Here is a 22,076-nt window from a genome sequence, read left to right as displayed (position 1 = left end):
AGAGGGTAGGAAGACTGAACTGAATAAAGTCTTAAAGACATTGTTTGGGAAATGCTAGTGAGCTGCATGTTCTTCCTCTTATCTTCATCTCTCACTTAGTGGCTGTTTCTGCCTCCATACTGGTGCTGATAGAGGGAACTCAGTCAGTCTTTGTGTAGGAGGGACTCAGATTCCCTGGGTTGTGTTAATGGTGATGTCAGCCCTTGGATTCAGTCTAAGGCTGTGCTTTTTGCATTGCCGGGCCTGAAAATCAGAATCAGCAAACTCCCCACAGTGAAGAAGTTTTTGCAGCCTGGCAGCCTGAGGAAGTTTCCCATAGATGCAAAAGGCTTAGAAGAAGCAAAGAAGATTTTCAAGGTTTGATAAAACAGGCATGGATGCCAAGAACATGCAATAAGAATATTCTAAAATTTTGCAACAATAAATTGCTTTATCTAAATGTTGGTGGTGGCTATTGTGAAGTTAATAAACTTTTTAAAAATTATATGCTATTACATAGTAAAACATCCATGACCAGATTTAGTTAAAATCGATTTATTTTCATTAGTATCTGATATGAAATCAGATTTCCATTCTCCCCATAAATTTTCTTGGAATTAAAAATTTAGTAAAAAAGTAAAATGTAGACTATGTGAGTTGTTCGACTTGTTCAAGAATTGTCCTGTAACATTTGTCAAATGACCTATAAAAAGGTCAGGTGTAGAAATTCACTTCTGACATTCTGCACAAGAAAACAATTACCATTCTGGGGAATGGCAAAATGAAATTTTCTTTTTTTCCTTGACATACATTTTATTTCTCATGAAAACACTTTTTCTTATGCATTTTCAAACAACCATTCTGTCTGCTGTGGATCCCTCAGTTTTCTAGGAGGTGAGGAAATACTGAAGAGCAAACAGACCCACTCTCTGCTCTCAGGCCACCCTGTTGTCCCTTACAGGCGTGTGTTCCTGGCTCATCCTCACTCTGTTCCTCAAGGCTCCGTGGGGCCCCAGGCATGAGCCTTCCCTCAGTTCCCTCAGTGCCACTCAGGCCTGGGCTGCCAAGATACAGACAGTATATGTGAATTACACATAAGTAACTATATGCAACATCATTTTTCTCTGGTGTGTCATTGTGCCAACGTGCTTGGATTAGAAGTGATTTTCAGGAATCCTTTCCTGCGTCTTCTAGCTTCTGGGGGCTCTTGGCCTTTCTTGACTTTCATGGATCATGACCACATCACTCTAATTTCTGCCTCTCTCTTCCAGCACATCACCCTCTGTGTCTCGTGTCTTTTCTTCTGTCTGCGGTGAGGACAATTGTCAATGGATTCGGGGCCTTTCCAGATATACTAAGACGATCTCATCTCAAATTCTTTTACTTCATTACATCTGCAAAGAGCCTTTTTCCAAATTAGATCAAGTTCACAGGGTCTAGGGATTTCTATATGGGCCTATCTTTCTTGGGGGCCAACATAACGCCCTGCATGTTACAGATGAAGAAAGATTATTTGCAATTGATGAATCCAGGTGATGGATACTTTCAGATTTGTTACGTTATGGGCAATTCGAGTAGCGTAAAGAGAAAAGCACATGCAAATAAGGTTCCCAGATTTGGCAGATAAAATACAGGACACTCACCTAAATGTGAATTTCAGATAAGCAATAAAGAATATTTCAGTATAATCAGGTTTCATATCATGTTTGGAAATAGCAATAACTAAAAAATTATTGATTGTTTGCCTGAAATTCACATTGACATGGATGTCCTATATTTTATTTGTCAACCCAGTAAGTAAAGGGTGGCATCAGCTTGCCCTTCACAGACAAACCCCCCAGATATGCTCACAATAGAGGTTTTTCAGTTGCCATAGTCTTTGCATCGAACTCATGAAAACAAGTGTCTTAAAAAGCCAGTTTCTGCTGACTTGCAAAAAGAGCAAAATCTAGGTGGAATGTATTGTTTAAACTTTAATTGCCAACCTTGAAATGGAACATATTAACCAGTTTCTTCTGATAAGCAGATCACTTGCCTCACATCTTAGAATCCAGTAGGTGGCCCCTTGGCCATGAAATGTGTGGGAGTTGCTTTTCTGTAACTTGACCCTTCTTTCAGCGGGAGGGAGCTATTGAAAGGAACAACAAGCTTATAAATACATTAGGACCTGGAATTCAGTTGTTGGGCCACGACAGTAACAGCATTTAACAAAGTAAGTACTGATCTTATAAATCTCTCTACATTGCCTCAGACCCTCCTCTATAGCCTCCTAGAAAAATATGCTCATGTGAGTCCTTAGCACAAGGAAAAGTCTGTTTTTACTCATATCGTGCCATCTTGGTGTGTTTGGGTGACAGTTCAAGAATTCTTTCTTTTCTGTTGGATACATCTTTACAGAAGTATAAAAATGAAGAATTTAGAAAACCAGGGCCTCAGCGTTTAATGGCATGGGAAACAATGACATGAGGAGAAAAAAAGAAATGATAGTAACTTAAACAATCTGAGAATAATCAGTGCTGGAAGAAGTGGCAATGTATGCAAAAATTTGTTTCTCTATGTAAGTAGACAACACACAACTGTAAATTGTGACACTGTAATACCATATTGGCTGTGAAAATTTAAAACTAAGGTTTACTATAATTAGAGGAAATTAGTTTGAATGTCAGGGGAACTAGATTCTAGTTGAGCCTTTGCCACTAATTAGCTCGACGACAAGTCATATTCTGTTTCTGGAGTCCTACCAACTCCTGACCAATCTAGAGGATAGTTAAGAAAGAGGCTCTGACTGTTGCTGCCTTTTGAACGGTGTAATTCTTTGTATGGAGCTCTGACCTGCCCACTTTGGGATGTTTCTAGGCATCCCTGCCCTCTACCTATCTGATTTGTAGCCCTCTCTCCCTCCCTGCAGATGTGACAACCCAAAATATCTCTAGACCTTGCTCAATGTCCTCTGGAGCAGAGGAGCCAAATCCCTCTGGTTGAGAACCATGGGACTACATGACCCCATGGGACTAAGCAAGGCCGTGTTACTGATGTGCCCCACTGCTTGGACATTCACTGAAAACTTCCTGTTAATCCACATGGACTGATTAATGAATATCATTAACCTCTGTACAGGAGCTAAAAAGCAAAGAGAGAGAGAGAGAAACAGAGAGCCATCATACGACAGATTTCATATAAGTCTGGATTCATATGAAATCTTATTCCTACTAGAGTTCAATGGACAAAATATAGAGAACCAGAGAAATGGATACAAGATAGATAATAGATGTTGAAGAGACAGATTACAGATAGATAAATACATAGAACAAAACAATACATACATGGATGGGTAGACAGAGATTATAAATAGATACATATACATAGATTGTTGATAGGTAAAATAATTGATGGATAGATAGATCAAAGAAAGAGGATCCATGGGCTACTCGATGTGTCCAGAGACTCACCCATCTTCCAAGCACTGGGACCAGAGCAAACACCCATTGCTGAGTTCCTACTATGAATTTTTGTACCTTATCTCATTTAACTTTCTCAACAATCCACAAAAGTAGAAATAACTAACTCGATTCTAAGGAGAGAAAATTGAGGCTCAGAGATTAAACAACCTACTGCGTTTATGAATCTCATAATGGGAGGAGTCGTGATTTATCTCATTCTCCCTTCTCTCTGATAAGAAACAGTATCATTGGGACCAACTCAGAGATGGAACTCCTTTAATTTACTCCTGGAATTATGAGAGCTTATATTCCTTTCAAAACAAGCCCATTTTTAATTGATGTAAATACAGTTATACTAGTCCTCAACTCACTCTGGTTTTTAGGTTGTCAAATTAGAGAAAGGCACACTTTTATTAATTTTTTCTTCCAAGCAAGCCCCTGAAAAGTTGCTCACAGGAGGAACTCAGGAATTAGATGTTCTCCTCTTGCCCTCTCCTTCCAACATTTAGTTGGCTAATATACATTGAATAGGAAAATATAAAATAACTTTTCAGACAGGAGCTGAGAGCCAGGTTATGGGGTGGAGTGGAAAAGCTCTGGACTTTGCAATCCAGAAGTTCGGGCTGACCCAACACTCACCAAGTGTGCAGCATGGGACAGTGCTTTAGCTCTGAGACTCAGTGTCTTATCTTTTAATTCAGATAATAGGAGCCATTTCCCAGGGTTGTTGCAGAAGGTAGACACTCCTAGATATTGACCCATTGAATGAGCAGCATGTGTGTGTGACCCGTGGCAAATCCTTGAGCTCTCTGGTTCTCATTTTCTATTGACCCAACAAGCTCAATGTGCCTATATACAGTCATGCCTGACCCTTGGAAACCTCACATTGAGAAAGTGGTATGTTAGTTATCAGCAGGAGTGTTGTGATAAAATATTAGGTAAGATAAAATTTCATTTCCTTTTGAAACATGATCCTCAATCAATGGCTAAGAGAGTTTAGTGTGGGGATTGGAATTACAACACTGTGAACTCTAGTCCATAACAATTAAACAAGCACACCCCACGCTTTCCTGTGAACTTCACTCTCCCTTTCATTCTGCTGAATTATGCTATTTCCATTTCCCAAGTTAGGAAAGTACAATGTCAAAATATCTAATTACAAAACAGGTGAGTTGATTCAGTATGATTTCAAAGAATTATTTACTTTCCAAAGGTTAAACTATTGACTCCCACTTTTTAAAATGTAGACATTTAAAAGATTTTGATTTCTATTTATGCATCCAACTAACATATGAAAAAAAGCTCATGATCACTGGTCATTAGAGAAATACAAATCAAAATCACAATGAGATACCATCTTATGCTAGTCAGAATGGCGATCCTTAAAAAGTCAGGAAACAACAGATGCTGGAGAGGATGTGGATAAATAGTAATGCTTTTACACGGTTGGTAGGAGTGTAAATTAGTTCAACCATTGTGGAAGATAGTGTGGTGCTTCCTCAAGGATCTAGAACTAGAAATACCATTTGACCCAGCAATCCCATTACTGGGTATATACTCAAAGGATTATAAATCATTCTACTATAAAGACTCATGCACACTTATGTTTCTTGCGGCACTGTTCACAATAGCAAAGACTTGGAACCAACCTAAATGCCCATCAGTGATAGAATGGATAAAGAAAATGTGGCACATATACACCAAGGAATACTATGCAGCCATAAAAAAAGCATGAGTTCATATCCTTTGCAGGGACATGGATGATGTTGGAAACCATCATTCTCAGTAAACTAACACAAGAACAGAAAACAAAACACTGCATGTTCCCACTCATAAGTGGGAGTTGAACAAGGAGAACACATGGACACAGGGAGGGGAACGTCACACACCGGGACCTATAGTGGGGTGGGGGAGTTGGGGAGGGATAGCATTAGGAGAAATACCTAATGTAGATGACTGGTTGATAGGTGCAGCAAACCAGCATGGCACATGCAAACATATGTAACAAATCTGCATATTCTGCACATGTACCCCAGAATTTAAAGTATATAAAAAAGATTTCGATGTCTAAATTTAAGTCATACATACATTTTTAGAAGTACATTGGTTGAGGGCAGGTGCAGTGGCTCACGCCTGTAATTCCAGCACTTTGGAAGGTTGAGGCAAGCGGATCATCTGAGGTCGGGCATTCGAGACCAGCCTGGCCAACATGCTGAAACCCTGTCTCTACTAAAAATACAAAATTAGCTGGGTGTGGTGGCATGTGCTGGTAGTCCAAGCTACTTGGGAGGCTGAGGCAGGAGAATCACTTGAAACTGGGAGGCTGAGGTTGCATGAGCTGAGATCACGTCATTGTACCCCAGCCTGGGAAAAAACAGTGAAACTCCGTCTCAAAAAAAAAAAAAAAAAAAGAAAAGAAAGAAAGAAATACATTAGTTGTTAAAGGCAAGTATATTTTTCTCCTAAACTCAACAACCACAAAACATTGCAAGAAGAATCTTAATGTTTAATAACAGAGCTAGGGGTTTGGAGAGAAAATGCAACTGTTCCTAAGTCCTGGCACTGGAACTCCTGCTTTCAATGAGTCCTGTGTCTTTCCACTCACATTCATGAGACAATTAGTTGCATCTGTCCCTGCAGCCACTGGTTTTCATTCTCTGATACTCTGCTGTGTTCCACCTCCCAAACAGCCTGGGATAGAGCAAGGGCTATCAAACTTCACTGATGAGCCCACTCAATTTATCTCTAACCATTTACAATGACCAAGTCAGCGTGCACACATGCAAACATCCATACACACAACATACAGATAACTGAAACTAACAACTCATGAAACATTACTTACCCTTCCACATGTCAGACTCACTGATATTTTCTATTCTTTTCTATTTTGTTTTAAAAAGTAGTGGGATTTCACAATCTACTGAAAGATTACCATGCATATTTGAGAAACACTAACACAGAAAATAAGACTCAGTCCTTGGTTTTTAATAGCAGTGAGTCTGAATCCCAGATCCACCACTTAATCTGGGCAAGTTACTTTAAAAACCTCAGTATCCTTAACTGTAAAATGAGAATAGCTACAGCATTCACCTTAGGTGATTTTTGTAGGATAAAATGAAGAGAAGTTTAGAAGAATGACCAGTGAGTGACTGACATTGAATAAATGCTAGCTCCTTCCATATCTTGCAAAGTTAATGCAGCAGCATCTCTTTTGCCAGATTATAAAACAAAATGCCCCCCACAGAGTTAGAATATAGAATGCCAAAAGAAGCAAGGGATTAGCATTCTCTGTCTGTTGAAATAATTTGGATATTCTAGCTATAGTTAAGTCTGAAGCCTAATTTCTGGTTTTGATCAAATGCAGTCTCACAGCCAAAGAGCTGAAGGGTGACTTAGCTCCCTGCTGGTCCTCCCTGTCAGTGACATCCTCTGGGTTCACAACCAGTTCATGGGTTCCCAAGGCATTCACCCAGCTGGCTTCCAGGCATGCCTTCATTTTAGTCCTTCGTGTAGATATTCATGTCCATCACCAACTGGAGTGTGACTGTGAACATTGCATTTCTCTGATGTTCCATTTCATTAACTAAAAAATGGAGATAACAACCATTTCATGGGACTATAAGGAGGGTTAAAGATATAAAATATTAAAAGGGACTAGCATTGAGGAAGGATCATTAGGAAGTTTTCAATAAATACTAGTTCTTGAATTCTTCCTCTTCCCATTAACTCCTATACATGTATTATTACCACATACTCTCACCTCTTAGGCTGCCAAGAAAAGTCACAGTTAGCCAATGAAGACTTGAGACTGGTTTGCTGGAATCTGAGGGTGGTCACTGCTGGGTAACAATCTGAACCAAAAAAACATTCCAGGAACTCCTCCAAACAAGTCATGAAGAAGGCAGGTTCTTCTTCAGTATTATGGGTGGTTTTCAACCAAAAGTACATTTTTTTATTCTATGGCTTCAATTATTCATTCATTCATTCAGACTTAAAGAAACCTCCAGAAGACTGCTATCATGGCAGAGAAACCCATGCTCCACTACCTCAATGCACGGGGCAGAATGGAGTCCACCCGGTGGCTCCTGGCTCCAGCTGGAGTAGAGGTAGGTTCTGAGTTACGTCATCTTAAGCTGGATTTAAAATTGCATTATCACATGCTTTTCCCACAGAAACTATGAGATGATTACTTACCGAAGCATTGTGCCTTAAATAAAAATGGACTGTAATTAAGAAAAAGATGAACAGATTTGACCTAGTAATTCTTAAAATTTCTTCTCATCTAAAGGCATACATATTAAAATACATTTAAGAAACTAATCACAAAGTGTAGAACTTAAGTGGATTAGAATTTAAACAAAGTGTAAAAAATAATTTATGGCATTTACACAACAATTAGAAATATGAATATTGATTAAATATTTGATGACATGGAAGAATTATTGTTAATATTTCATGTGTAATGATGTACTATGGCTATCTTTAGAATACTTAATGTGTTTTAGGAAAACACATTGAAGTATTTAAGGATTAATCATACGGATCTGGGATTTCTATGGAATTATTACAAGAGGAGAAGTAGGTGGGCTTACAGATGAAACCATATTGGTTTTGATTGATAATTACTGATTCTAGGTGAGAAGCATAAGGAGAATCATTATGCTTTTCTATTTATATTTATTCATGTTCATAATTTCTACAATAAAAAATAAAAATGCATAACATTTTAGAGGTAATTAGAGGTTGTAACTACACATGAGAGATGCAAGGGAGTGTATCGTAACAAATTACCTATTAAAGATTGACTACATTCATAGAAATTATTTGGTTGAGCACTTACTAATTCCAGGTCCTGTACTAGGTCATGGAAATAGACAGTGAAGAAGATAGACACAGTCCCTGCCCTGGGGTGGCCTACATGTCTATGAGGATGCAGAGAAATAAACACGTGGTTAAAACGAGGTGGGGAAGCTTCTAGAATACACAAGCATTCCCCAGTGGCACAAAACTACATCAGAAACTAGGAGTTTTCATTAAAAATAATATTAGTGTGGGACTCTCATTCCTTTGTTAAATTGACAATTTTACCCTATCGTGTCTCACGAACTTCAGAAGAGAAAATTATAGTTGCAAGTGTTAAAGCTGTGTAATAGCGGTGACCTATTTCACCCTTAGCAGGGTTCCTGAGAAGTGGGGCGATACAAATTACAGCAGAGGCTCCTTGGTGGCAGAATATTTGATGGCCATTAGCCCATGGCATGCCCCATGCTGGGGACACACAAGGTTGTGGTCTAATCTCACCTGGAGACACAGGCTTTCCTAAGATATGACAGCACCATAACTCGGAGAACTGCTCAGTGCCTTTTCTCCAGTGACATCCCCTCTCAAAACATGACCTAATCATAGACATTCATGAGATCAGGGTGAAGGTGAAGTGACTTAGAAGATTGAGTAGCTATGTGCTGTGACCCATGCACTTCTCTCAATGATTTAGGTCTAAATTTCCAAGTGGCCATGACCAGTCCCCTCTGGGTACCCTGCCAAACTCAGAAATCTTATATTCTCCAAATTATGCACCAGATAGGGGCCATCCAAGGCCACAAGTCTATAACAGAATGAACTAACAAGAACCCATTTGCTGTGTCTGCTTCCAGTTTGAAGAGATATATCTAAAATCTGCAGAAGATTTGGACAAGTTAAGAAATGGTAAGATCAATCTCTAAGTGCCTCTGATGAGGGTATCTAGTAGAAGGTACAAGGGGATGTTTGAGCAGCCGGCAATGTCTATGTGTATGGGGCCTGATATTTGGACATGGTGCAGAGAGAGAAAGTGGTTAAGATGGAAGGGATGTGGCTCTTTGATCAAGTCTGGCAACTCTCTCCAGGCTAAAAGGACCAGACCTCTCAAGAGTGTTTGCCACAGGAACAATCTCCTGCACCCTGAGAAAGCCCTTTTTTGTTTTCGTGCTTGGGGCACCGGGAATGAGCTGTGGTCATCAGCACAGGATCCCATACAGCCCTCCCCATCCAAGCACATGCAAGAACACGCATTAGATGAAAGGAAGAGAAACAGATGTGGCCAGTGTCTTGAGTTTTTTCTCTCACGGAGGGGGCATGACAAGGTAACACTGCAGCACTATTGCAGACTTTGAAGAGCACAGAAAGGGACCGTTACATAAAAACCTCTCAGAACCTGCCTTAAATGTCACAAACACCATGAGACTTACTCTGGGAACTTCCTGTTTTAAATGGCATCTTGTTGCCAGTCCTATTGTAACTTGTCCCAACCTCTTCCTAAAATATTCATGAAGGTAAATCAACACAAAAATCAGTTGAACCTGGGAGGCAGAGGTTATAGTGAGCTAAGATCATGCCACCCCACTCCAGCCTGGGCGACAGAATGATACTCTGTCTCAAAAAAATAAAAATAATAATAATAAAAGCTGTTTCAAGTGAAGTCTTACTAGACAATAATTTCTTTTTCATTTTACGAATTTAGTCATTTCCACAACCATTTTTTTCATCCTGAAAGTCTGGGTTTCATAGACATTTCACTCTCCTTTTCTTCTTTCTTCTAAAGATGGGAGTTTGATGTTCCAGCAAGTGCCAATGGTTGAGATTGACGGGATGAAGCTGGTGCAGACCAGAGCCATTCTCAACTACATTGCCAGCAAATACAACCTCTACGGGAAAGACATAAAGGAGAGAGCCCTGTACGGTATATTTTCTGTTCTTCCATCCACAGAGAACACAGAATGATTTAGGTCCTTCCTTGAGTGGGTAGGACCATGGCAGGGCATCGAGACCAGCAGCAGGCTGGGCCTTGGGCGTGTACACTGGGGTCCAGTACTGAAGAGTATTGAAGAGTCCATGGAGATGAGGGAATAGTGAACATGGGGTGGGTTCAGGCAAGGGTGATTCTAGAAGAGGATGCAGTCCATAGATCCAGCACCTCATGGTGATTTCCAAACACGGATGAAACATGAACTGAGGAAGATGGAGAATCACAATTCCAGGTGCTCAGGACTTCAGAGGCTGGACTCCAGCCAACAGCTTAGGACAGGCATAGAATATTTGAGAGTCTGTAGATGAAGGACTGGGGAGGGAAAGCTGCAAAGATACCAAATCTTAGGTCCCAGTAACTCCAAGAATGATGACCAGGAACCTAAATTACCAACCAATTATATCAACTGGAATACTTGAGCAGAGCTAGTAGAGGCTGCCACCCCACCAAGGATGCTGGGGTTACCTTGACACATGGTTAGAAGGCCAAAACATCCAGTTTGATTCAATACCAGCAAAATCAAGGGGTCTCCTTGCTGTTGTGATCAGACTGCATGATTCCAAATAAATCCTGAATGAAACTGCTGGCAGCTCCTCAAAAACTTTAATATAGTATTACCAATGACCCAGCAGTTCCTCTAACAGGCATATCCCCAAACAATCAAAAATACATTTTTTACATAAATGAATAATGCAAATAACAATACTCATAGTATTCAAAAAGTAGAAACAACCCAAATATTCATCAATCAATAAATGGAGGAGAAAATGTGCCTTAGCCATGCAATGGAAAGATATTTGGTCATGAAAAGGAATGAAGTACCAATGCATGCTACAAGATGGTTAAACCATAAGACATGTTACATAAAACAAACAAGACACAGAAGGCCACGTACTATAGGATTCTTTTCATATGAAATGTCCAGATATTCAGATCCATAGAGGTAGAAAGTAGATTAGTGGTTGCTTGGAGCTAAAGAAGTGGGGCGTGGAGAAAAACAAAGAATACTGCTAATAGTACAGATGTCCTTATCAGTGTGATAAAAATAATTCTGGAATTAGACTGTGGTTATTTTTACAGATTTCTGTGAATGCACCAAAAAACACTCAATAGTGTAATATAACTGGTGGCAATTATCGTATGTGAATATGCATCAATAAAGCTCTTGTTTAAAAAGTATTGTGAAACTCCAGTTTGACACAAAAGAAGAAAAGTTTGCACTGGTTGTAACTGTATAGAGAATTTCACCAGGGAAGGGGATTCTTAGGTGGGGTCTCAAGAAAGGCACACATGGCTAGAGTTGGGCAACAGCACATGGAGAGGGCTGTGGAAACGTGTTTCATGGGTGTAATTGGAAGAACTGTTAATATGGGGCATAGAAGGAGCTCTAGGAGATGTAAAATGATGAGAGAGGATGAGGAATTTGGCTGAGATGGCCAGGGACTCTCTTAGGATTACTTAGGAAGCAGGTCTTTGGCCATTTGACTCACACTAAGTTCATGCACAGAACAAGCCACAACGGAGATGATAAATCTTGGCACAGCACCAGTGGGTACTGGCAGTGATTCCACGGATTTCTCTCATGTCTGTGACCACCGATGCTTTTTTTCCTGTATTAGGTCATGTGCGTAACAAAATTTAGAGATCTGTCTACCTCGATAGGTTGTTTTAATAAATAAATGTTAATATACCTGTAAAAATTAGAGCATAATGACTAGACTCTGAAAAGCACTCACTGGAGGTGAATTATTTTGCCATCACCTGTTACTCTACTCTCTTAGGTTTTTATAAACCTATGAAATCTAAGGCAAAAAGTATTTGACCATTTGGTTGTTTTGGTCTTTTAGGATTGATATGTATACAGAAGGTATAGCAGATTTGGGTGAAATGATCCTCCTTCTGCCCATATGTCCACCTGAGGAAAAAGATGCCAAAATTGCCTTGATCAAAGAAAAAACAAAAAACCGCTACTTCTCTGCCTTTGAAAAAGTAAGTGAAACTGAACTGAGTTTAGAGGCCAGTAGAAAAATAGTGGCTGGGCATTCCTGGGGCCACTGACCTTCACTTTCAGTGAGACATCCTGAACACCAACGCAGGACTCTGACTCTCAAGGCATTTTATGAAAATAGGCTTGGAGAAACAATTTTATCACGATACCCACACTATAATTTTCCAGTAAACTTTTAATTTACTGAACCCCAACATGGAATTACCTGTTCAACAAAATCTTGTGTTCATAAGTAGAACGTGGGCTGTGGAAGGCTCTGGACCACACTAGAGATTGCTGTTGAGTCTATGGAACCCCATGGACTTTGATTGAAGACGAACATGATGAAAGTGATCCATCAGAAAGCATTCTGGCACCATATGCAGGAAGACAGGAGACCGATTGCCCAACCAGAGAATACTGTAGTGTTTCAGAGATGGGTATTTTTTAAAAGGGGAGTGATTGTGGGATGCAGAGGAAGATTTTGTAAAATGCATTATATAGTAAGTTGTAGACATCAGTGCAGTTCACCTGTAAACGCTTCAGCTTGCAGATTATAACATAGTGCCAGTCAGGAGTGAGAGTCAATGCTGTAAGAAAGATGATGAATTCAGGTTCACCCAGGTTTACTACAGATCTCAGGGAGACAGAGCAGGGAATGAGGAGAGCAGACAAGGAGAAATGAGGACTCTGAAATAGCCTCCTTCTGGGAGAAGAGTGTTGTCATGAAGGTGGAGTCTCTGCCCAAGGGAGATTGGAGAGGGAGAGAGCAGAATGTAGAGCCACGTCCTGAATGTGAGGGCTCCACGCTGTAGAGCCTGGGGCAGACATAACATGTGGTGGCGGGTGCTATGCCCCTGGCCTATGTGGAAGAAGCAAGCTGGGTGGGTGGTGTAGATGCCACAACGATGTGGAATGAGAAGAGAAAATGGGAGCCTGAGCTCCAACGGAGGAGTGAGTAGAGTCACACTTCTTACTCTCTCATTCATTCAGATAATGTGGAGAAAGCTCTGGATTTCTGCACCCATGCAGTAAGGCAACAGAGGTGGGGAAAGTCAGGGTGGAGAGGCTCTGAAAGAAGCAGGGGTCCCAGTCTGGGTGGGCATGTGTTCCTGATCTGATTCCTCCAATTCTCCAGGTCTTAAAGAGTCATGGACAAGACTACCTTGTTGGCAAATGTTGGATGGGCTGAGTCCACCCGGTGGAACTTCAATACGTGGAAGAGCTTGACTCCAGCCCTTATCTCCAGCTCTCTGCTGGACAGACCCATTTCGCAGCCCAGAGAGGCAACCCCACATCTCCCATCTTGGGATCTTGTATCTGGGCCCTGGGACTGTCCAAGTTTTGACGTCAGCCTTCTCCAGGCCTTGAGTGCCCCAAGGTCTCCAAAATGAGTTTCCGAGACTCCAGTTTTGAGGAATGAAAACACTTTTGTTATGGAAAGGAAATTTGTGGTGCATGCTACCCCACAGAGAGTATTTTGCCTTTTATTCTGGAAAGAACCCAGGGCCCAGCATCCTCCCCATTCCTCTGTTTCAATGTGGTTTCTGTTTCTGAATTCTCTGTGATATCCTTTATCCCACACGTGCACTTGTCTTCCCTCACTGAGTCGCTCTGAGCAGACCCTTTCCATCTGGTTTCCTCCCTGGGCTCCAGCTCCTGCTGTCAGACATTGTGTTCCTCTCTGCACAGCTCTCCAGCACTCTGCCCCCCACACTGTATCGCTCACTGAGAAAAGGTGGTCCCATGGTTTGTCTTTATATTTTCTATAGCTATTCCCTTTCCCAACTAATTTCCCCATATTTTTACTTCTGCTTAGAGACTGATCTGTGTTGATATCTCACAGGCATATTATTTTTTCTTGTCTTATATGAGAGCCACTAATCTACAGGATTAATACGTAAGGAGAAATATAGGGATGACTGAACTGATTAAAACTTAAAGACGTCTTTGGGGAAAATAAAGTGAGCTACATGTTCTTCTTCTGATCTTCATTTCTCACTGGGTGTCTGTTTCTGCCTCCATGCTGGTGCTGATGGAGGGGACTCGCTTGATTTTCGGCAGGAGGGGTCAGATTCCCTGGGTGGTATTAATGGTGGTGGCAGGCCTTGGCTTCACTCTGAGGCTGTCCTTTATGAATTACAGGCCCTGAAAACCAGAATCAGCAACCTGCCCACGGTGAAGAAGTTTCTGCAGCCTGGCAGCCCCAGGAAGCCTCCCATGGATGCAAAATCTTTAGAAGAAGCAAGGAAGATTTTCAGGTTTTAGTAAAGCAGCCATGGAGGCCAAGAACTTGCAAGACCAGTATTCTAAAGTTTGCAACAATAAACTGCTTTACCTAAGTGTTGATTGTGCCTATTGTGAAGCTAATGAACTCTTTCCAATTACATGCCGATTAAATAATACAGCTCCTATTCGTCCACTTAGTTAAAATTGATTTGCTTTCATTAGGATCTGATGTGAATTCAGATTTCCAATCTCCTCCTAACCTACCACTTCCTTGGAATTAAAAATTCAGTAAAAAAGGAAACTATAGATAATGTGGTTTGTTTGACTTTTCCAAGAATTGTCCTATAACAAACAATTTCTCATACAATCTATTAAAATGTCAACGTAGAAATGCCCTTCCGACATTTTCAGGTACGCACAAGAGAAGAGTTACCATTCTGGGTAATGGCATAAAGCCATTTTCTTCTTTTCCTGGACAGTCATTTTGTTTCTGATGAAAGCATTCTTTCTTATGCATTTGTAAAACAATGATTCTGTCTGCTCCGGATTCCTCAGTTTTCTAGGAGGTGAGGAAATATTGAAGAGCAAACAGACCCACCCTCTGCTCTCAGGCCACCCTGTTGTCCCTTACAGTGTTATGTGCTCCTGACTCATCCTCACTCTGCTCCTTAAGGCTCTGTGGGGTCCCAGGCATGAGCCTTCTTTTAGTTCCCTCAGTGCCACTCAGGCCTGGGCTGCCAAAATACAGATGGTATGTGTGAATTACGTACAAATAAGTATATGCAAAATCATTTTTCCCTGGTGTGGCACTGTGCCAGAATGCTTAGATTAGGAGTGCTTTCTAGCTCCGCCCACATACTGGGCTTATAATGTGAATCTCTCTCAGGACACCTGGACTTCTGCAATTAGAGCTCTCCTCCTGTTAGAGTGAGCTTCCCCACAGTTGGCAGACGTGGTTGAGGGAGCAGACAGACACACAGGCTTTCTACCTGCAGCTTCACTTTGCTCTAGTCTCTTCTCCATTTACAATCAGAGTAGTTGTTCTAAAATGCAAATCAGAAAAAAAAATCACAGAATTCTTCAGTGAGTCCTGACTGCATATAGAATGCATCCTCACACCCGTCTTCACTCCTTGATCTCCAGCCCAATCAACCCTCTGAGCATGGTGGGGCCTCTTGCCTTCCTGCCTGGGTGCATCTGCTAGCCCTGCCTGGCAAGCTTCTTCCCAGTGGACACACTTAACACTACCTCATTGCTTCCCAGGAGTGCTGGGCTGTCCTCTGCCTTCCACAGAGCCCCAGGGAGCCTCTAGTAACACCTGAGGGCCACTGTGTCTGCTCCCCTGTACCGTGAGCTCATGGTGTGGGGCTTGGCCTGCTGGGTCCCCAGTACTTCTTCACCAACAGACAGTGACGTCTGCACAGACCCATGCACAGCTCTATGCACCCCCAGAACCCGAGTATCTGAGACTGGGCTTTGAGAACACACAAACCCCCACATACTCTACCTGTCTCTATTCATTCATAATTTCTAAAAAAAAAAAAAAAAAAATTGGCTCATATCCCTCAAATGTTTTGTTGAGATCTTGCTTGGATGCTGACCAAAATAAACTGCTAAGAAATTTTTATGGGACACTTACATGAACTAGAATGCTGAAGCTTTGATGAAATTAGGGAATTATAGAATTTTAATATGATAAAATCATATGCAACATAATCACAGTGTAATTGTGTTTAGAAGAGAAGTTCTTCCTTTCTAGAGATGAATACTAGTATTTACAGATGAAATGATATGCTGTCTGGGATTCGCTAGAAAGAATCCCATGGTAGTGGAGGGAGTATGTGGGAGTTTGCATCATTTTCTTCTGGCTCCTGTCACAGATTCCTACAAACTGGGTGGCTTGAAACAACAGAAATGCATTTTCTTACAATTCTGAAGGCCAGAAGTCTGAAGTCAGGGTGTGAAGGCCACATTCCCCTGGAAGCTCTAGGGAACAATCCTTCCCTGCCTCCTACAGCTTCTGGGGGCTCTTGGCATTTCTGGACTTTCACGGATGCATTGGCCACATCCTGCACTCTGCCTGGGGCTTCCAGCACCTCTCACCCACTCTGCGTGTCTGTCTTCTGTTCTCTGTGTTGCAGGGACACTTGTCATTGGATTCAGGGCCTGTCTGGATATTCCAGGATGATCTCATCTCAGGTTCCTTAACTTCATCTGCAAAGAGCCTTTTTCCGAATAAGGTCACATTTACAGGACCCAAGGATTTGGACATGGGCCTCTCTTTCTTGGGAGCCAACATAACGTAATCCACTACCTGGTAGAGATGAAGAAATGTTGCTGGAAACTGATGAATCCAGGTCATGGGTACCTTCAAGCTTGTTATATTATTCCCTCTACTTTCGTATTTGCTAGAATTTTCCATGTAAATTTTAAAACTATCTTATTTTAGGAGCTCCTACAATGTCCAGGCTTTGTCCCAGACAATAAGGACAGGACTCAAATAAGAAGAAGGCTCTGCCCTCAGGAGCTCAAGGTCTAAGGGGAAATCGGATATTGAATACATCTTGTCAAATTAAATGTAGGGAAAGACACAATAGAGAAAACACAGTAGGAGCTGAAAGTAGAGTATTCAGTCCAGGACAAACACCATGTGCAAGGCCCAGAGGCCAGGAAGGGTGATTTGAGCATGAGGAAAAGAACATAAAAATAGGCCAGATTTGGTGGATAAGATACAGGACACCCAAATAGATGTGAATTTTTAGATAAACAATCAATACTTTTTTAGTATAAACATGTTTCCTACAGCATTTGGGGCACACTTATACTAAAAACATGACTGATCCTTTGCCTGGAATTCATAGTTACTTGGGTGCCCAGTATTTTATGTGGCAACCCAGTAAGAGAAGCCTTCCAGAGGGCCATCAGCCTGCCCTTCACAGACGTACCCTCCCAGCTATGCTCCCAGCAGAGATTTCTCATCTGCCTTAGTCCTTACATTCAAGTCATTAAAAGTGAGTATCGTCAAAAAGCCAATTTCTACTGACTTACTGTAAAGAGAGCAAAACCTGCTGAAATTTTTGGTTAGACTTTTATTACCAACCTTGAAAAGGAACATATTAACCATTTGCCTTGTGATAAGAGGATGATTTGCCATTTTTCTCAGAATCTAGTAGGCAGTCCTGCGGCCCTGAAATGTGTGGGAGTGGCTATTTCTTACTTGACTCTATTCCTTTCAGTGGGAGGGAGCTATTGAAATGAACATGTAATTTATAAACCACATTAGGACCTCAGAGTAAGTTGTTGAGCCACAAGGGTGACAGCCTTTAACAAAGAAAATACCAATCTTAGATCTTAGAAATCTCCCTATATTACCTCATGTCCTCCCGTCTAGGTCAACAAAAAGATACTTTGAAATGTGTCCTTGGCACAAGAAAAATCTGTTTTATACTAATATTAATGCCTTCTCTGTGTGCTTGGATGACAGTTTAAAAGTTCTGCATTCATCTGCTTTTGGATACATTGTTTCAACTTAAATAATGAACAGAGAGCCTTTCAAATAAAAGATATTTATTTGAGAATTAAGCGTTGCAATGGGTATATGTTTATCATAGTAAACTATGCATGTATTCAGGGAAGTTGAGAAAGACAAATATTTTTCTAGGAAAAAAAATGAGGATTAAATAAACATTTTGAAATACTTATCATTCACTACAAATATCAATAAGAAGGGTAATGCCAGGCCAAGTTTAAACAGGCAGTTGATGGGCAAGTGTCCTAACAGAAGTATTCTTTTATAAGATTGCAATGGCCTTCGTTCAAGGTTGTGTTTTTCCTAGTTTGTTTTGTTATCAGATACAAAAGAGTAAGAACATTCTCTTTATGGCCTTTTTCAGTTCTGTTTGTCAGAGTTTTCCTAACATTTTGACTCCTTTTGACTCTGACAACTCTCACAATCGTTAAAGAAATGCAAAAATGAAGAATTTAGAAAACTACACTACGAGAATTTAATGATAGTAGAAAAATTAATGCCATGAGGGGAAAAAACAGTGATGATGTCATTGTAGGTAATCTGAGAATATGATCATCACCAGAGGAAAGGTAGGTGTTTATGCTAAAGTAACATTCTCTAGACAAGTAATCAACACACAATTATTGTGAACTTACATTTGGCAAGATTACAGAGTTGGGAATTCCCAGTGACTGGTAAAAGCGGCATACAACTGGACAGTTCCATGTCTGCAGTTGCTTCTCCAAACCTCCATCTCCAGCTGAGAAAAGAGCCACCAACACCTGCCAAACAGAATTCTAATTTACAACTTGATGGTAGATATCACACATTAATGCTTCCTTCGGGAAGTGCTTTGTGATTTGTTGTCAAGTGTTGATGCCATTGGCTTTTCAATATTTCTTTAAGGTTGTTATGCTCCAAAAGGCAGGCAGAATCTTTTGAGAGCAATTATCTAGAACTTACAGGTGAATCTAAGTCTTTAGAACTTTTAGTTCTATAAAGCAAGATGACTTAGATTAAGGACTAACAAAATTAAAAACAATAATGCCCTTCTTGTGAATTTTCACATTCCCGATTCAACAATTACCTGTTAATCCTTGTCCTTTGCCTAATTAAACACTTGCCTGATAGCCTTGCTCTTTCCAAATTCCTTATTCCTTAGTCCTTCTGGGTCTACTCAGTGAGCCACACCCATATCTTTATTAATTCTGTTGAATTGTAGAAAATTGAGTCTGATAATCAGGATTGGTTGATCCATTATCTTGAATCTATTATTTAATTTTTCTATTTAATTTTTTCCATATCATTTGATTTTCTCATCAAGAAAGTTCAAAAGATGAAATTATAGAAATCTCTGTGACCGCTAAAATGTCTAGCATTGCTATGTGATCTATCCAAGTACCAGTGATATTGTAATACTATCATGTGCAAAACACTGTGCTAAAACATACTGTGAGACCTCTCTGCTCTTTGGGAACCTCACAATTTAGTGGGGACACAATGTGTACATAAGTAACTATAATACTTTATAGCTGTGAAAATTCAAAATTAAGGTTAATTTATAATAGGAATAAATCGATTTCTGAATGTCAGGAAAACTAGAATCTGATTCAGTCTTTCCCATTAATTAGCTAGATGACAAGTCACATTCTCTATCTAGGGTTTAACCAACTCACAGCCAACCTTGGAAATGGCTAAGGAAAAGTCTCTCATCTTACCCTTGGCACGCCTTGAGCTGGGTAATTCTTTGGGTGCAGGAGCTGTCCTGTTCATGATAGGATGTTCCAAGGCATCACTGGCCTCCACCTACCTATGTTGAAGCACTACCCAGCACCTTCTGTCCTGATGTGACAAGCAAAAATCACTCCAGATATTGCTGAATGTCCTCTGGGGTATGGGAGAAAATATTTTCTGGTTTGGTATCTGTAGACTACATGACTTCTCAAGTGTTAATATTCAGAATTCCTGATAGAATAACTAAATAATTACTGCAGCATATAACTAGCTTTGTTTTGCTTTGTTTTAGAGACAGGGTCTTGCTCCATGGCCCAGGATGGAGGGCAGTGGCACAATCATGGCTCGCTGCAATCACAACCTCCTGGGTTCAATCAGTCCTCCCAGCTCAGTCTACTGGGTAGCGGGGCTCACAGGTGCACACCGTTGCACCTGACTAATTTGTTATTTTTGTAGAGACATGGTCTCTCTATGTTGCTCAGGCTGCACTCAAGCTCCTGGCTCAAGTGATCCTCCCACCGCTGTCTCCCAAAGTGCTGGGATTACAGGTGTGAGTGACCATACCCAGCCTTTATAACTAGTTTTTAAAGTGCATCTAAAGGAATACAGCTAATGTGTATGGTGCCATTAGAATATAAGTCAACAATGTCCTGGAATAAACGTTTAATATTGAGGAAAAATATAAAGGAAAGATTAGGAGCTTCAGTGATGTCCTCCTTTTGGATCTGGATGTGAGACCTGTCTAGGCTATAAAATAAGACACAGGAAGAAAAAATATGACACTTGATATAGTTTGGCTCTGTGTCCCCACCCAAATCTCATGTTGAATTGTCATCCCCAGTGTTGGAGGTGGGACTTGGTGGGAGGTCATTCGACCATGGGGTATTATCTAATGGTTTAGTAGCATCCCTCTTGTGCTGTCTCCTGATAGAGTTCTCATGAGATCTGGTTGTTTGAAAGTGAACCTTCCCATTCGCTCTCTCTCTCCTGCCAGTCGTGTGCTTGCTTCTCCTTCACTTTCCACCATGATTGTAAGTTTCCTAAGACCTCCCCAGAAGCAGAAGCCTGTACAGCCTGCAGAACTGTGAGCTGATTAAACCTCCCTGCTTTATCAATTACCCAGTTTCAGGTATGTCTTTATAGCAGTGTGAGAATGGACTGATACAAGAAATTTGTACCAGAAAAGTGGGACATTGCTATGAAGATACCTGAAAATGTGGAAGCAGCCTTAAAATTGGATAAGAGGCAGAGGCTGGTACAGTTTGGAGGGCTCAGAAGAAGGCAGGAAAATGAGGGTAAATTTGGAACTTCCTAGAAACTTGTTGAATGGTTGTGACCAAAATGCCGATAGTGAGATGGACAGTGAAGTCCAGGCTGAGTTCTCAGATGGAGATGAGAAACTTTTTGGGAATGGGAGTGAAAGTCGCTCTTGCGATGCCTTAGAAAAGAGACTGGTGGCTTTGTGCCTCTACTCTAGAGATCTGTGAGACTTTGAACTTGAGAGATGATTTAGGGTATCTGGTAGAAGACATTTCTAAGCTGCAAAGCATTCAACATTTAGCCTGGCTGTTTCTAACAACATATGTTCATATGTGTTCACAAAAACATGATCTGAAATCTGTCATTGAGTCTGAATGAATCAATCTGAAATTGAATCTTATATTAAAAGGGAAGCAGAGCATAAAAGTTTGGAAAATTTGCAGCCTGATCATGTGGTAGAAAAGAAAATCCCATTTTCAGGGGATGAAATCAAGACAGCAGCAGAAATTTGCAAAACTCTTAGTTATTAACATACTGCTCCTTTTGCAAAAGTTTGGAAATTTGCAAAAGTAGCCAAATGTTAAAAGCAAAGACAATGGGGAAAATGTCTCCAGGGCATGTCCAGGGCTTTGTGACAGCCCCTCCCATCACAGCCTAGAGGCCTAGGAGAGGAAAATGGTTTCGTGAGCCAAATCCAGTGCCCTGCTGCTCTGTGCAGCCTTGAGACATGGCATCCTGTGTCCTAGCTGCTCCAGCTCCAACCATGATTATAAAGAGCCCCAGATACGTCTCAGGCCACTGCTCCAGAGGATGCAAGCTGTAAGAAGCCTTGGCAGCTTCCATGTGTGTTAAGCCTACATGTGCACAGAGAGCAAGAGTTGAGGCTTGGGAGCCTTTGCCTAGATTTCAAGGATTTAAGAAAACACCTGGATGACCAGGCAGATGCCTGCTGCAGGAGTGGAGCCCTTGTGTAGAACTTCTACTAGGGCAGTGGGGAAGGGAAAAGTTGAAGCCCCCTCACAGAGGCTCCATTGCAGCACTGCCTAGTGGATCTATGAGAAGAGGGCCATTGTACCCCAGACCCCAGAATGGTAGATCCATCAACAGCCTGCACAATGCATCTGGAAAAGCTGCAGGTACTCAACACCAGCC

General features: G+C 41.0%; 1 pseudogene across 1 annotated transcript in view; it reads left to right on the top strand.

The window, feature by feature from the left end:
• The window catches only part of LOC101002090, an 81,814-nt pseudogene that overhangs the window by 34,716 nt on the left and 25,022 nt on the right, over positions 1-22,076 (top strand). Inside the window, exon 2 of the transcript XR_004184303.1 lies at positions 7,412-7,528. The product of XR_004184303.1 is annotated as a glutathione S-transferase A1-like (transcript). The remainder of the gene's footprint in view (positions 1-7,411; positions 7,529-22,076) is intronic.

The sequence above is a fragment of the Papio anubis genome, chromosome 6, assembly GCF_008728515.1.
Source record: "Papio anubis isolate 15944 chromosome 6, Panubis1.0, whole genome shotgun sequence".
Taxonomy (NCBI): domain Eukaryota; kingdom Metazoa; phylum Chordata; class Mammalia; order Primates; family Cercopithecidae; genus Papio; species Papio anubis.
Note: the sequence above shows the minus strand (reverse complement) of the source record. Positions and strands in the feature narration are given on the sequence as shown.